Source organism: Mya arenaria, chromosome 12 (assembly GCF_026914265.1).
Source record: "Mya arenaria isolate MELC-2E11 chromosome 12, ASM2691426v1".
In the NCBI taxonomy this organism is placed as follows: domain Eukaryota; kingdom Metazoa; phylum Mollusca; class Bivalvia; order Myida; family Myidae; genus Mya; species Mya arenaria.
Window position 1 is genome coordinate 57,937,212 of NC_069133.1, and position 16,256 is coordinate 57,953,467.

Here is a 16,256-nt window from a genome sequence, read left to right on the forward strand (position 1 = left end):
ATGATTTAGAATTATCAGACAATTATCGCATGTAAGTATGTTTCCTTTTTATGGATAAAATGGCTCTAAGACGGAAGATTCTTCCACTCTAGTTTCGAGTGAAGTACCATTCGTTTAAACGAGTTGTTTTCACATCGGATATAAACCGTACACTACTACTCATATCTCCATGTACATGTTGTACAACTAATGGGACACAGAGTGGTTTCGAAGGTAACATAAAACTGTACATCTTTAATCTGTATGTCATTTCAGTTAGAAAAGATACGAGAGGCCAACACAAGTCGGGCAATACTGGCCAGTACCCGATACACAACTGCGATGGAGGTACCTTTACGTTTGTTTTTCCATACTGAACAGTAGAAAAACATAAGTTCAATGTGCAAAAATAATGTTTCTGGTTTTTAGACTTAATAACACCTGTTTTTTTATTACGTTAATAGTTCGTAGTATTTGGCACTCGTCGTAAATAGCCGAAGCACGACCGAATTGTGTACCAAGCTTATTTTTTTAATTTGAAACATACAACTGAGCTAAGTTCAATCATCTTAAATATACATTTACGTCACGACATCGATTTATTATCACAACATTGTATTCATGGTTCATGTTGACTACAGTTCAATTCACTCAAATATAAAGCAAGATAATGCAAATCAGGCAGGAAGATATTGTTTTGAATCTGAGTCTCAAACTGAGAATCGAGAAGTTAGTAAGCACGGGCTATAAACATGTAAGCCGTCATTGTTAATGAACATGGGCTATATACATGTAAGCCGTCATTGTTAATGAACATGGGCTAGATGTAAGCCGTCATTGTTAATGAATATGGGCTATATACATGTAAGCCGTCATTGTTAATGAACATGAGCTATATACATGTAAGCCGTCATTGTTAATGAACATGGGTTATATACATGTAAGCCGTCATTGTTAATGAACTTGGGCTAGATGTAAGCCGTCATTGTTAATGAACATGGGCTAGATGTAAGCCGTCATCTTTAATGAACATGGTCTATATATATGTAAGCCGTCATTGTTAATGAACATGGGCTAGATGTAAGCCGTCATTGTTAATGAACATGGGCTAGATGTAAGCCGTCATTGTTAATGAACATGGGCTAGATGTCATTGTTAATGAACATGGGCTAGATGTAAGCCGTCATTGTTAATGAACATGGGCTAGCTGTAAGCTACCATTGTTAATGAACATGGGCTAGATGTAAGCTACCATTGTTAATGAACATAAGCTAGATGTAAGCCGACATTGTAAATGAACATGGGCTAGATGTAAGCCGTCATTGTAAATGAACATGGGCTAGATGTAAGCCGTCATTGTTAATGAACATGGGCTAGATGTAAGCCGACATTGTAAATGAACATGGGCTAGATGTAAGCCGTCATTGTTAATGAACATAAGCTAGATGTAAGCCGACATTGTAAATGAACATGGGCTAGATGTAAGCCGTCATTGTTAATGAACATAAGCTAGATGTAAGCCGACATTGTAAATGAACATGGGCTAGATGTAAGCCGTCATTGTTAATGAACATAAGCTAGATGTAAGCCGACATTGTAAATGAACATGGGCTAGATGTAAGCCGTCATTGTTAATGAACATGGGCTAGATGTAAGCCACCATTGTTAGTGAACGTGGGCTAGATGTTAGCAGCCATTGTTAGTGAACATGGGCTAGAAGTAAGCCGCCATTATTAGTGAACATGGTCTAGATGTAAGCCACCATTATTAGTGAACGTGGGCTAGATGTAAGCCACCATTATTAGTGAACATGGGCTAGAAGTAAGCCGCCATTGTTACTGAACATGGGATATATGTAACCCACCATTGTTGATGAACATTGGCTAGACGTATTGTTCGTGGCCATGGGCTTGATATAATCCACCATTGTTAGTGAACATGGGCTAGAAATAAGCCGTCATTCTTGGTGACCATGGGCTAGATGCAAGCCGCCATTGTTAGTGAATATGGGCTAGATGTAAGCCACCATTGTCAGTGAACATGGGCTAGATGAAAGCCACCATAGTTGTTCAACATGGGCTAGATCTAAGCCACCATTGTTGTTGAATATGGGCTAGATGTAAGCCATCATTGTTGGTGAACATGGGTTAGATGTAAGCCGCCATAGTAAGTGAACATGGGCTAGATGTAAATCACCATTGTTAGTGAACATGGGCTAGATGTAAGCCGTCAATATTAGTGAACATGGGCTATATGTAAGCCGCCATTGTTTGTGAACATGGGTTAGATGTAAGCCACCATTTTTGGTGAACTTTGGATAGATGTAAGCCACCATTGTTGGTAACACATGTGCTAGATGTAAGCCGCATTTTTACTGAACATTGGTTAGATGTAAGGCGCCATGCTTACTGAAAAGGAACTATATGTAAGCCACCATTGTTGGTGAACATGTGCTATATGTAAGCCAACATTGTTGTAAACATGGGCTAGATGTAAGCCGCCATTGTTAGTGAACATGGGCTACATGTAAGCCACCATTGTTGGTGAACATGGGCTACATGTAGGCCACCATTGTTGGTGAACATGGGCTACATGTAAGCCACCATTGTTGGTGAACATGGGCTATATGTTATCCATCAGTGTTGGTGACCATGGGCTAGATGTAAGCCACCATTTTAGTGAACATAGCTAGATGTAATCCACCGTTGTTGATGATCATGGTCTAGATCGAAGCCATCATTGTTGGTGAAGAAAGACCAGATGTAATCCATCATTGTTGGTTAACATGGGTTAGATGTAAGCCGCCATTGTTAGTGAACATGGGCTAGATGTAAGCCAACATTGTTAGTGAACATGGGCTAGATGTAAACCGCTATTGTTAGAGAACATGAGCTAGATGAAAGCCGCCATTGCTTGTGAACATGGGCTAGATGTTAGCCACCCTTGTTAGTGAACAAGATCTAGATGTAAGCCGCCATTGTTAGTGAACAAGGTCTAGATGTAAGCTGCCATTGTTAGTGAACATGGGCTAGATGTAAACTACCCTTATTGGTGAACAATGGCTAGATACATGTGAGTCGCCATTCTTGGTTTAATCTGGTCTAGAGGTTAGCCACCCTTGTTAGTGAACAAGGGCTAGATGTAAGCAACCATTGTTGATGAACATGGGCTAGATGCGCGTAAGCCGCCATTGTTGATGAACATGGGCTAGATGCATGTAAGCCGCCATTGCTGGTGAACATTGGCTAGATGCATTTAAGCCGCCATTGTCGGTGAGCATGGGCTAGATGCATGTAAGCCGCCATTGCTGGTGAACATTGGCTAGATGCATGTAAGCCGCCATTGTTGATGAACATTGGCTAGATGCGCGTACGCCGCCTTTGTTGATGAACATTAGCTAGATGCATGTAAGCCGCCATTGCTGGTGAACATGGGCTAGATGCATGTAAGCCGCCATTGTTGGTGAGCATGGGCTAGATGCATGTAAGCCGCCATTGTTGGTATTCAAAGCGCAAGAAAGACAATTCAAATTGGTGTTATGGTGTTGTTACCTCCCTTAATTGTCCCTTTACAACTACATCGCTTAAACTTTTACAGCAAGCGGTACGACAATTATTATTCCTTCGGCGACCGTGTCCGCGTCCTTTGCCAGTGAGTCCGTCTGCCCTACTGTGACCCAGTTTGTGACCTCCAGCATTCAGGAGTTCTTCCCCGTGTCCGTTTTCGTGACGGAAATTGCCACACAGCAGGTTTGTTTGCATCATTGCAGCAGCCGTGTAAGAGCTAAGCTGCTTTCAATTTTTGCACATTTGAAATACGTCCACCCTGCCTGTTAAATTGCTAATTTTCTCAAATCAACCACAAAAAGTGCAATAATAATTTTTTAAAAGATGCATCATTTTATTGCATTCATATTAATACTAACGAGGGTTTTCTTAGAAGAATCATTGCTAGTCCAAAACGAATTAAATATAGGTTTTTTTTCTTATTGTAAGTTTGTAATAATATTATGTTTATTATTGTGAACACTAAAGCTATATTGCAAGAGTCGCGTAGCCACGAGTGAAGATTTTTACCTATCAACATTATAAGTATCTTACATGGCTGAGAGTGTAAGATAGTTTGATCCCTACCCGATCGCATGGGTTTTCGGAAACGAGATAAACCGAGTTTTTGCAGAACACCCTGCGCGAGGGTTGGGATGAACCTTTTCCCCACCTCAGATAAGTAGATCCAATAATTTAACCATGCTAGAAATTCTTATCTTGCCCACAGGCGAAGATAAAATGCCCGTATGGAACTTCTTTTAGTGGTCACCACATTGTAATTACCTCCCTTGTTGAAGACTGTCGTCTTTAAAGCGTCATGGAAACCTTGTCTGGTGGCAATATTTAGAACGCGAGTTAATTATTTCTCGCTTCAAATGTCACCAGAAAACAGTTTTCACGCACCTTTCAAGAAATAATGCTTCACTCTTCTTAGATCTATTTAAAGACGATCAGACCATTTACATACTCTGAATCACTGTGCGAATATCCATGACAACCACGAATTATTGCATATCCGTACGCAATAATTTTCACTTAGCACAAAAGAGTTCCGGCCAAAAAATACATTTTTACTTAATTTTGTTTAACTGAGGTGGGAGAAAAAGCATCTACCATAGCCGCTCGTGTAAGATAGGTCATCCCGACCCTCGCGCATGGTGTTTTGCGGAAACGAGGTAAACCTCGTTTCCGCAAAACACCCTATGCTCGGGTCGGAATAAACCTTCGGCCATGGAAGATACTTATAATCTTACACGAGCGGCCATGGAAGATGCATTGACAGTTAAACAAAACATAGTGGAAATGTTGTTTTTTTACTGAAAATCTTTTTTTTGTGTTGTGAAAAAGAAGAATTCCCATACAGGTACCGTTTTATCTTTGCCCATGAGCAAGATTATAAGCATCTTCCATGGCCGAGAGTGTACGATAGATTGGGATAAACCTATCTTTCACGGGCTGCTATGGTATATGTTTTTTCTCCCACCTCAGTTAAACAAAATAGAGTAAAATTGCATTTCCTTGCTGGAACTCTTTTGTGCGTAGTGAAAATAAATGCTTATAGATACGTGATAATTCTTGGTTGTCATGTTCGCACTAGTTCAGATAAGGTAAATAGCCAAATCGGTTTTTTTAAATAGTTCTGAGGAGATTGCAATCTTATTTCTTGAACGAAGCGTGAACAAAAAAAGGTTTCATTTGAAGCGTTGTCAGAAGGCAACATTTTGCTTAAAGTAAAGACTTATGTAATGTGTGACGTCGACAAACACCAACAGATCCCTTCAGAGAAAAGCATGCTCGACCCTGAAGGGGTTTTCTGGTCTTTATCTACACTAACTTCTCTATTCTCACCGAGCCCGGGCTTTGCTAATTTGCATATTACCAACCAATTTTACATCCGTTTTAAACGTACTTCCGAAACGTTATTATGAACGCACATCCGCCGCCTACAGCGGACCGTTACACTAATCCGCCGCCTATAGCGGACCGCTACATTATTATAAACGCACATCCGCCGCCTACAAGCGAACCGTTACATTACTTTCCCCTCCGAGATGACTCGTCCCGAGTCTAGGAAACACATGGGTCAGGCAACTCCGGTCCGGCAGTTGTCATTATCCCACCGCTGCCACCATTTGTTACGTGCGACGTCGACAAACAACAACAACTACGTCTCGGGCCATTATGAGTCACTCGGGCCAATTATCACTCAACGGCCCGGCTAAGCCGTGTATAAATTTCCTATTAATACACGGCGTAGCCGGGCCGTTGTGTGATAATCGCCCAAGACGTGGTCGAGTAAACATCTGTTTTTTTTTTTCTTATTTTGCAAGGTTAAAGTTTGCTTTTTTAAAGTTTACCTGCTATCCAGTTGTGCATTCTCATTTCGCTCTCGCTTGACTACGATGACTACGATGAGTCAACTCACATTCAAATTAAATTATTTTTTTAATATTATTTTTTTGAGAGTAGCCCAAACAGGCAAACAGTATATAGAGGATATTTGTTGAATTCAGTGTAAGATCGTATATTATTTCACGAGTGGTCACAAAATATATTTTACGAGTGGTGTATTTTTTCTGTGACCACGAGTGAAATAAAATACGATCTTACGCTGAATTCAACAAATTTTCTTCTTTATTTCATGCATATATCGTGATTTTTTCAATATATTGCTCCGCTAAAGTATATTTCTATGGCCTATTTGCGAAAGGAAGTAACTGAGGCGTAATCGCTATGTTAAAGTTACCTCCTCTTCGCGTAAAGTTCCACACGTACAAATATCTGTGGTTGTCGAAAGAGTGGCGTACAGAGATCGAACCGATAAATGGTTGTTGGAATTGAAATTATTTTTAGATAAAACCCTACTTCCATCAACGAAACCTATCATTTTTAACATTTATTGAGGAACAAAACAATTATTTAAACAAAAGCTTTTCGGAAATAAAAAAGTATCGCGTAAAAAGACAATACAATGAAATCAATCATTGATAAACTTATACAAGTGTGTATTCGTAAAAGCAACGGAAGTCTGTGTTAAGTGGTTTTCGTAGTGTTTATCTATTCACTATTCACTGTCGCCCTCAGACTCTGGATCTTACGATATTTTTTCGGGGTGAATTCATGCTCAGTGCAGCCGACGGATGTTTTGTTGTTGAGACAGCGAATTAGTTTCATATCTATTAAAGTTGAATGTCACGTTTCCGTTAAATTTTGTGTTTACGAAGACCCCGAAGGAACTCGAGCCAGAGTGAAATGATCAAGTTATCAATCAATTTTTTTTTCACTCTTTCACCGGTATGCATGAAATAATTTGCCACTTTTATGTTCCGATTCCAATTTCAATTGATCACTTTGAAAATTCCACAACACGTCTATCCGAATTTTCTGTCTGTTCAAGTCCTGAGTAACTGAATTCAATTTAATAAGCATGAACACTTACCAAGTAGAAAGACTGTTTGAACTTAATTAAACTAATACCTCGTATAAATGATGTCAACATGTATGAGCAGTTTCTGTTTTTAAAGTAAACTCAATTTTACCGCTTCCTTTTTTTTCTTATTGTCAACCCAGTATAACAAAAGCCACCCTAACGGTCCATACTGGTACCAAACACTAGCATATCTTCTTAAACGCGTTCGCTTTTGCCTCCCTTTAGGATTTTGATGACAAATATTTTCAAGCATTTTATTTATTTAGTTAAGACATTATTTTGCAGTCGCCAAAATTGATTTTAAGGCGAAAAATGAATTGACGTACAAACGTTCTACGGGCCGCAAAACTAATAATCGCTGAGTCATGCAAATAATCGCGAAATCCCTGTACAAATGTGTTACTATATACAGTAACATATGTATAAAACAATATGAACATCAAGTTTTATCTATACCAAGGACAAGAGTAATGTAAAAATTTGGAAGTAAGAGTGCGTTTAAAATTCAAAACAGTTAAGGATATCAAGTTATATTACAGTTTGAAACAGTGAAAAATCGTATTATTTTCACTGATATATCTCTATAAGTCATCGAAGTATTTAATCGAGTGCATATGATAGATTTCTTTATTACAATAGTTAAAATTTTATGGAATGAATTGCGGGCTTGATGTCATTATCGGGGTATATATTCCCTATACTGACATCATGCCCGGAATTCATTACGTATATTTACACCAATGGTTCATTACTTCATTCAAGAATTGTCTATTAAATACTTCATTTCATTTGAAAAAAAAACAACATTTTAGTAATCCTTTCTTACCTATTTTGTAAATAGAACGACCCGAAAAAAAATATTCAAATGACGTCACAATAACGCGGGAAAGATCAACCATTTGAAATCACTTTTAAACGTAAAATTGAAATCCTTTTGGAAACAATACGTTTAAAATTGAATAAATTAACATTTTGTTAAAATTAATGTTGATTTATATTTTAAGGGACTTGCGGACAAAATGCAAAACAATAATAAGTTCAATAGTTTTCATGTATATTGTTATGCGATGCATTGCGATCCGAACATATCCGAAGATGTTGCGTTCTCTAAAGGCAATTCTTTTAAGGAATGGAAGATGAGGTGTTAATTTTTTAAAAGTATACTAACGAATAGTAATTTATCAGAATATAACCTACAGGTATCTGTTCACGTCACGGCAACGGAGACACACTACTTGACTCAGTCCGTCAGCATCAGCGTCACCAAGACGGTCACAGAAACGGTCGTACAGACGCACGTCAACAACATAACGGTCGTCCAAGCGGAAGAGGTAGCAAAAGAAATCGTGAAGAATCTGACGGTAGACGCTAAAACCACATCTTCTTTCGTTCGGAGTAAAACAAGCGCCAGTGATCCAAGGTCATCGGCTCGCTATATGGGACTGCTAGGGATTTTTTTTGTCGGGGTTCCCATGGGTCTTATCATATTGTTCGACTGTCGCCGAGTGTACATGGATATACGTAACTACAGTAATATATTTAAAAGGGACTAGCATCACAAGTTTTAAGCAAATGTTTTATAATGTCAATACAAAACCAGTGACAACAAATTCAATCATGAACAACGGTAAACAACAAGGCTTACGAATATTAATACCAGTATCATTAAGATACCAATATTAAAAGGTACCCTTTAAGGATAGCATGGATAAATGATTACAATGTAAATCAACTATCAATCTGTCAGCTGTTCATTTGTAGTTACTATTAAAAACAATTCCCTCTGTATTATGAAGATTCTTTTGTCGGAGGGAGCGTTTCGGGAACACACTACATGTGGTTGGATATGAACTGAAACGTGTACCAAGTTTGCTAAGCGTTTGTGTTTCAATGTACATAGTATTTGGTTTTGAATAAATAAATAGTCTTAGCGGTATACAGCCGATTTATTAATAATCTCATTGTACGTGACCATGGATGTTCCTTGTACCTAACTACCCAGCGTGTTTAATATGCATCCGTTGGCGGTGTAGAGGGTGGATTGGTTTATATTATTGTATGGTGTTGTAATTTCTTAAACAAACGAAGGTTTTGAGGAGATTTCAAGGTACCTTAAATAGTGTATTAGCGTCCCTACCGACTCAGGGGAACCCTATAAATAAATTGCAAGATGACGTCACAAAGCTTGAGTCTGCGGTTAGCATATTGAATAAGCGCCTCGTAGATTCTTACGTCCCAGTGGCATTCCCGGGGGCCTTTCAGGAAGAGCCAACATCTAATACATACTCTGAAGCCTTGACGTCACCCGCGAAAGCACAAAGCTTTGCTGCGGAGCCATGCGAACCTCAGGAAAATCAAATGACGTCACCTAAAGCCGCGTCGGGACGTACATTAATATCACGGTCAGAAGTACGCGTACGCTCACCAACTCGGCCTTACAATTCTAACAAATGGAAAGGAACCCAGGAACCGGAACTACGGGAGCACGAATCGACTCAAAAAAAGCCGAAACAACGGGCCACACCTACTCACGAGCAGGCATCTCAGCCACAGGCGACCGCATATCGGAATACCAATAACTCCAGCGAGAACGCGCTGGCGTCAGCAACCGAAAACGAATCAAGCCAAAACCGCTTTATAGCAGTTCGGCGCCGACAGATATCATCCTACTTTATTGGCAACATAGACTCTACTGTCGTTGAGCAAGACATTTATGGCCACTTTAAAGACAACCGGGTGCGCCTGAAGCGAGTAACAATATTTCACGGTAGATACGGCTCTTCAGCTAAAATTAACATTTACCCCGAGGACGAGGAAACCGTTGAGAATGACGCATTCTGGCCGCTAAACGTCACCTGGCGGAAATGGGTCGGGAAGAATGAATGGGAACAGGAAAAGCAACAATCACGCCAAAAACGTTGGGACCACTATAGACGCCCAGCAGGTAAACGTTACCGGTCCGTTTCCATGACGACGACAACGACAGCGAACGGGAGCCAGAGAGTGACCAAAGAGATAGGGATACATCGAGAGACTGCATTTGGCACTACAACAAGGAGGACTATGACGTAGTTGACGAATGGGACCCAACTAGGGACTAGTGTGTTAAACTGATTTGTACTAGTACTAACATGTTATAACAAAATGAATACCATACGACATACCTTAGCCATAATGACACTGAATATACTTGTTTGGAATGTTCGAGGCATCATGTCCTCGGCCTATTCACTGTCTTCCTTTCTTGAAGATAAGAAAATTGACATCGCATTTATCACCGAACATAAGTTATTGCCACACAATGTAAATTTTTTAAACTCCATAAATGCCAATTTTTCGGCATTCTATACGATAGACGAATCTCTAGATCACTTTGGAATCTTAAAATGTGGTAGAGGCGGCACTGCCATCATGTTTAGAAGAGATTTAACTTATCATGTTGATAAAATCAATAATATCGAAAACGATGAGTTACTGGCATCGAACTTAGGACAGACACAAACATTCCGACATATCTATTCTGTGTTTACATGCCGTCAGATAGCGATATTGATGATTATAGAGACGTCCTTAGCGACGTCCAGTCCCTGGTTGCACTTTATACAAAGATGGGATCAGTCATCCTAGCAGGAGATTTCAACGCACAACCTCAAGTAACCTTGCCCCAGGTCAAAAGCCTTCCACCAAGTCTAAACTGCTAACAGAGTTCTTGGCTACAAATAGTCTTACATCCCTGCAGTTAGATATAAGCCACCCAGCCGACTACACATTCATACCGACAAAAGTTTCTATTGATCACGTATTCGTAGAACAATCAAACACGAATCCCTTCCATTCGTTTCAATTGGAAATGAAAACGAGGTTTTTATATCTGACCACCTCCCTATTCTTTTCAATTTCGAAATGCGCCCAAACAGTGGCGTGTCCCCTGAGCCGCCAAAGAAGTGCATTGCTTGGAACAAGTGCACATCCGGTAACATCATAGAATACCAGAATGCTATCTACTCACAGGTATCCCTACTTATTGATGAGCCCACACAAACCGAGGCAGACAAGCAATCACCCGATTTTATTAACACCATGCTCTGCAACATATTACACGATGCCTCGACAAAACTCCCTACTAGCAAATTCAATAAAAGAGCAAAACCATATTGGTCAAACGCTGTCAAAAACGCACACACTGAATCCCGTGTTTTACGACGTCGTTGGATTAACGACGGTAAGCCCCGCGGGGAACAGTCGCCATTATACACACAATACAAGCAAGCGAAAACTAGGTTTAGAAAAAACCAGCGTGAAGCTATTGAAGCTCACGAAAATTCATACTTAGACGAGCTTGACAAAACGGCAGAGTTGGACTACAAGCTGTTCTGGAAACTCCTTCGGTCAAAAAATCCCCAAAAGTCAAACGTCTGCTCAGAGATTATCTATAGCGAAACCTCATTCACTAACGAAAAGGTTTCAGAAGGATTTATGCACCACTTCTCTAACGTCTTTAGCTGTCCAAATAGTCAAGATACCCTCGCTTACGGACGAGGCCGAACTAAATAGCTTTCTGAACGTAAATAGTGAAAATCGAGACCTTTCCCACTTTATCACACTTCCATTCACACCGGAAGAAATACAAAAGGTCACACAGGCACTCGCCAAACACAAAAGCCCTGGTCACGATGGTATACTAAACGAGCATGTATTACTAGGTGGGCCAATAATAACTAGAGCGCTCACATTCTTATTCAATGCTGTAATTAAGCACGAGTCAACTCCAAGCGCATGGAAAACAAGCGTATTGGTTCCAATTTACAAAGGCAAAGGTAAAGATAAGCGAGATCCATCAAGCTATAGACCAATATCTCTTATACCTTGTTTTTGTAAAATCTTTGAAAAGCTCTTGGCCAACAGAATATACGCCAACCCTTTACTACACAAGTCACTATTTCCTAGTCCCCAACAAAACGGGTTTTTAAAGGGTCTCAGCTGCTTGACAGCCGCATTTAACCTCCAGGAAATGATTTACCACGCTGTTGACAATGTAGTCACGCGTACGTAGCATGCCTAGATCAAAAGGATGCCTTCGATACTGTCCGACACCAAGCACTCTTACTTAAACTAGGTAGACTTGGTATCAAAGGTAAACCCCTACGGATTATCCAATCCTCATATAAATCCCTCAGATGTATTATCCGCGTCGGTCAAGGCTTAACGTCAGACGCCTTCGACGTCGTACGTGGCGTCAGACAAGGTGGGGTACTCTCCACTTTCTACTACCTGGTGTATATAGACGCGTTATTACGACATCTCTCCAGTTGCCGTCATGGGGCACAACTTCTGTCTGTGAATTCCGGAAGTCCCGCATTTGCAGACGACATATCACTCGTCGCTTTCTGTCCCTACGACCTCCAGTGTATGGTCGATATAGTCTACTCGTATTGCCAACGTTGGAACATAGAAATGAATGTCAACAAATCTGATGTAATAGTATTTTCACCACGCCGCAGCGTCCCCCAAATCCTTATCATGTACGGTGAGCGTATCATCCAACAAGTCACATCCACTACTCAACTGCACGGACGCATAACACAACGCATTCAAAAAGCGAAAAATGCCCTATTCTCTATGGTCGGGCAGGGTGTCCATCCGTTCGGAGTAGGCCCTCTCGTTTCATGCAGCTTATACCAAAAGATTATTGTCCCGATAACACTTTACGGCTCTAAATTATGGAACAACATGACCGTAAATGACACAAAAACAGTCGATCGATTTCAACACTTTGTGGCAAAGAAAGTGCAAGGTTTTCCCTCCCAAGTTAGATCTGATATGTCGGAATCCATGCTCGGACTTAACCGCCTTTGTAGCCAGATCGATAAACGCAAACTGATGTTTTTGTATAAAATTTTAAGTTTGCCTCAACATTGTATAACGAAAGAGATTTTCATCAGGAAATATTGTATGTATTTGGAAGACAATTACTCTGTTAAACTTGGTTTTATCCCGGACATATGCAGAATACTCACAAAGTACAATTTGCAATTTTTACTTAATGAGTACCTTACCGTGTCATCAATTACCACCCAAAACAACATGGAAAAGGATTGTTAATAACTCAGTCAAATTACTAGAACTCAACTGCTGGGAAAATCGCACCGCAAATGACTGTGACTTTATATTGTTTCGAATCCTCCACCCTGTAGTCTCGCCTTCTATAATATACTCTGTTTCAAGAAAAAGTGTATTCAGGGAGACTCTTAGATTAATAGCAAAACTATGGTGCAGATCAGCTGTGCTTGCGACAAGAACCTGCATTAAATGTGACAGGATATACCAGGAAGAACTGACACATGTTCTGTGTGAATGTAAAGCTACACTATTCGAAAAAGCAAACTTTACAAACCAACTAAAAGAAGCTTTCAACCACGACTTTTGTGACACTCTTTTTTCTCTTGACAGCCTTACCTGGTGCTTAAAGGTTTTAGGGGCCCCAATCGAGCCACTACTGGAAATCGATCAACACGTCGATTTTTGAAATTATGTTTTAAATTTATTACACGCTGTTTAAACAGATACCTTTACTAACCTTTCGTTAGTAAAATCCAAGCTCTACAATGTGCTGTTTCGTCTAGGCGGGAACGACCATGCAACATAGTGACATTTTTCATATAAACTGCTAGGCAATTTATGGATTATTCTTATCAATTAATCTATGCTCATGTTATCTTTCTATCGTAAACAAAAATTATGTATCCTATAACTCGCTGCTGCAAATCTCTTGTATTTCGTTTTGACAAGATTTTTGCATCCAAGCGGCGAATCACATACAACTATACTATCATGGAAGTCAAATAGACTAATCTTATTTGCATGTAGAATATAAGCTTTTATTTATACTTAGATATGAAGCTATATCCTGCAATGTTTGAATAAATATTTTGACACCAATACGCAATAATTTTCAACTGTACTATTATTATACATATATTATATACGTTCTATGTCTATAAATGTTTGTATATACCATGAATATCTCCAGCCATGGGGGAAATAAAGATGTTGAGTTGAGTTGAGTTGAGTTGAGTAGATGCGTGTAACTTCATTGGTGGTGAATATGGGCTATATGCTTGTAAGCCGCCATTGGTGGTGAACATGGGCTAGATGCGTGTATGCCGCCATTGTTTGTGAACATGGGCTAGATGCGCGGAAGCCACCATTGTTGGTGAACAGGGGTTATATGCGCATAAGCCGCCATTGTTGGTGAACATGGGCTAGATGCGGGTAATCAGCCATTGGTGATGAACATGGGCTAGATGCATGTAAGCCACCATTGGTGGTGAACATGGGATAGATGCGTTTAAGCCGCCATTGGTGGTGAACATGGGCTAGATGCGTGTAAGCCGCTGGTGAACATGGGCTTGAAGCGTGTAAGCCGCCATTGGTGGTGAACATGGGCTAGATGCGTGTAAGCCGCCATTGGTGGTGAACATGGGCTAGATGCGTGTAAGCCGCCATTGTTGGTGAACATGGGCTAGATGCGCGTAAGCCGCCATTGGTGCTGAACATGGGCTAGATGCGTGTACGCCGCCATTGTTTGTGAACATGGGCTAGATGCATGTAAGCCGCCATCGTTGGTGAACATGGGCTAGATGCATGTAAGCCGCCATTGTTGGTGAACATGGGCTAGATGCGCGGAAGCCGCCATTGTTGGTGAACATGGGCTAGATGCGTGGAAGCCGCCATTGTTGGTGAACATGGACTAGATGCATGTAAGCCGCCATTATTGGTGAACATGGGCTAGATGCATGTAAGCCGCCATTGTTGGTGAACATGGGCTAGATGCATGTAAGCCGCCATTGTTGGTGAACATGGGCTAGATAAACATGGGCTAGATGCGTGTAAGCCGCCATTGTTGGTGAACATGGGTTAGATGAACATGGGCTAGATGCGTGGAAGCCGCCATTGTTGGTGAACATGGACTAGATGCATGTAAGCCGCCATTGTTGTTGAACATGGGCTAGATGCATGTAAGCCGCCATTGTTGGTGAACACGGGCTAGATGCATGTAAGCCGCCATTGTTGGTGCCCAAAGGGCAAGAAAGACGACTTAAATTGATGTTTTAATCATGGCGTTGTTACCTCCCTTGAATGTTCTTTTACAACTACATTGCTTAATCTTTTCAGGCAGCGAAACGTTAAGTAATCCTTCTGCGTCCGTGTCCGTGTCCGCGTCCTTTGCCAGGGTGTCCGTCTGTCCGACTGTGACCCAGTTTGTGACTCAGCCTGTGTTTCACACGGTGACCTCCAGCGTACAGGAGTTCTTCCCCGTGTCAGTGTTCGTGACGGAAATGGCCACGCAGCAGGTTTGTGTGTATCATTGCAGCAGCCGTTTAAGAGCTAAGCTGCTTTAAATCTTTGCACATTTGAAGTATGTCTACTCTGCCTGTTTAATTGCTTATTTCCTCAAATTAAAACACAAAAAGTGCATTAATGTATTTGAAAAATATATCTTTATAGCATTCATATTAACACTAAGGGGTTTCCTCAAAAGAATTATTTCTAGTGCAAACGAAGTATATAGAGGTCAATTGTTTGTCTCATTGTAGGTTTGTAATATATTTAACAGAGTGAACACTAGAAGCTATATTTCAATATTTCAAGAGTCGCGTAACCACGAGTGAAGTATTTTTACTGATAAACATTATAAGTATCTTACATGGCTGAGAGTGTAAGATAGGTTCATCCCTACCCAAGCGCATGGGTTTTCGAAAACAAAGTTTACCGAGTTTTTGCAAAACACCCTGCGCGAGGGTTAGGATGAACCTATCTTACACGAGCGGCCATGGTAGATGCTTTGACAGTTAAACAAAACATAGTGGAAATGATTTTTTTAGTTGAAAGTCCTTTTTGCGTTGTAAATAAAGACATACAAGTACCTTTTTATCTTTGCGCATGAGCAAGATTATAAGAATCTTCCATGGCCGAGAGTGTAAGATAGGTCGGGATGATATAAAATATTGTGCCATTTGAAGCGAGAAATGATAAATTAGGATTTTGAGTATTGCCACAAGACAAGGTTTCCATGATGCTACAGACGACGGTCTTCAACAAGGGAGGTAATTGTGTGATGGCAATAAAGAAAGGAGTTCCATACGGGTACTTGTTTTATCTTTGCCCGTGGGCAAGATAAAAAATTCAAGCATGGTCAAATTTAGGGATTTACTTATCTGAGGCGGGAGAAAATGATTTCCAGAATGACAAAATGTTTGACTCCACGCGTACTTTGACCAGCCCAATTGCGTTCATAT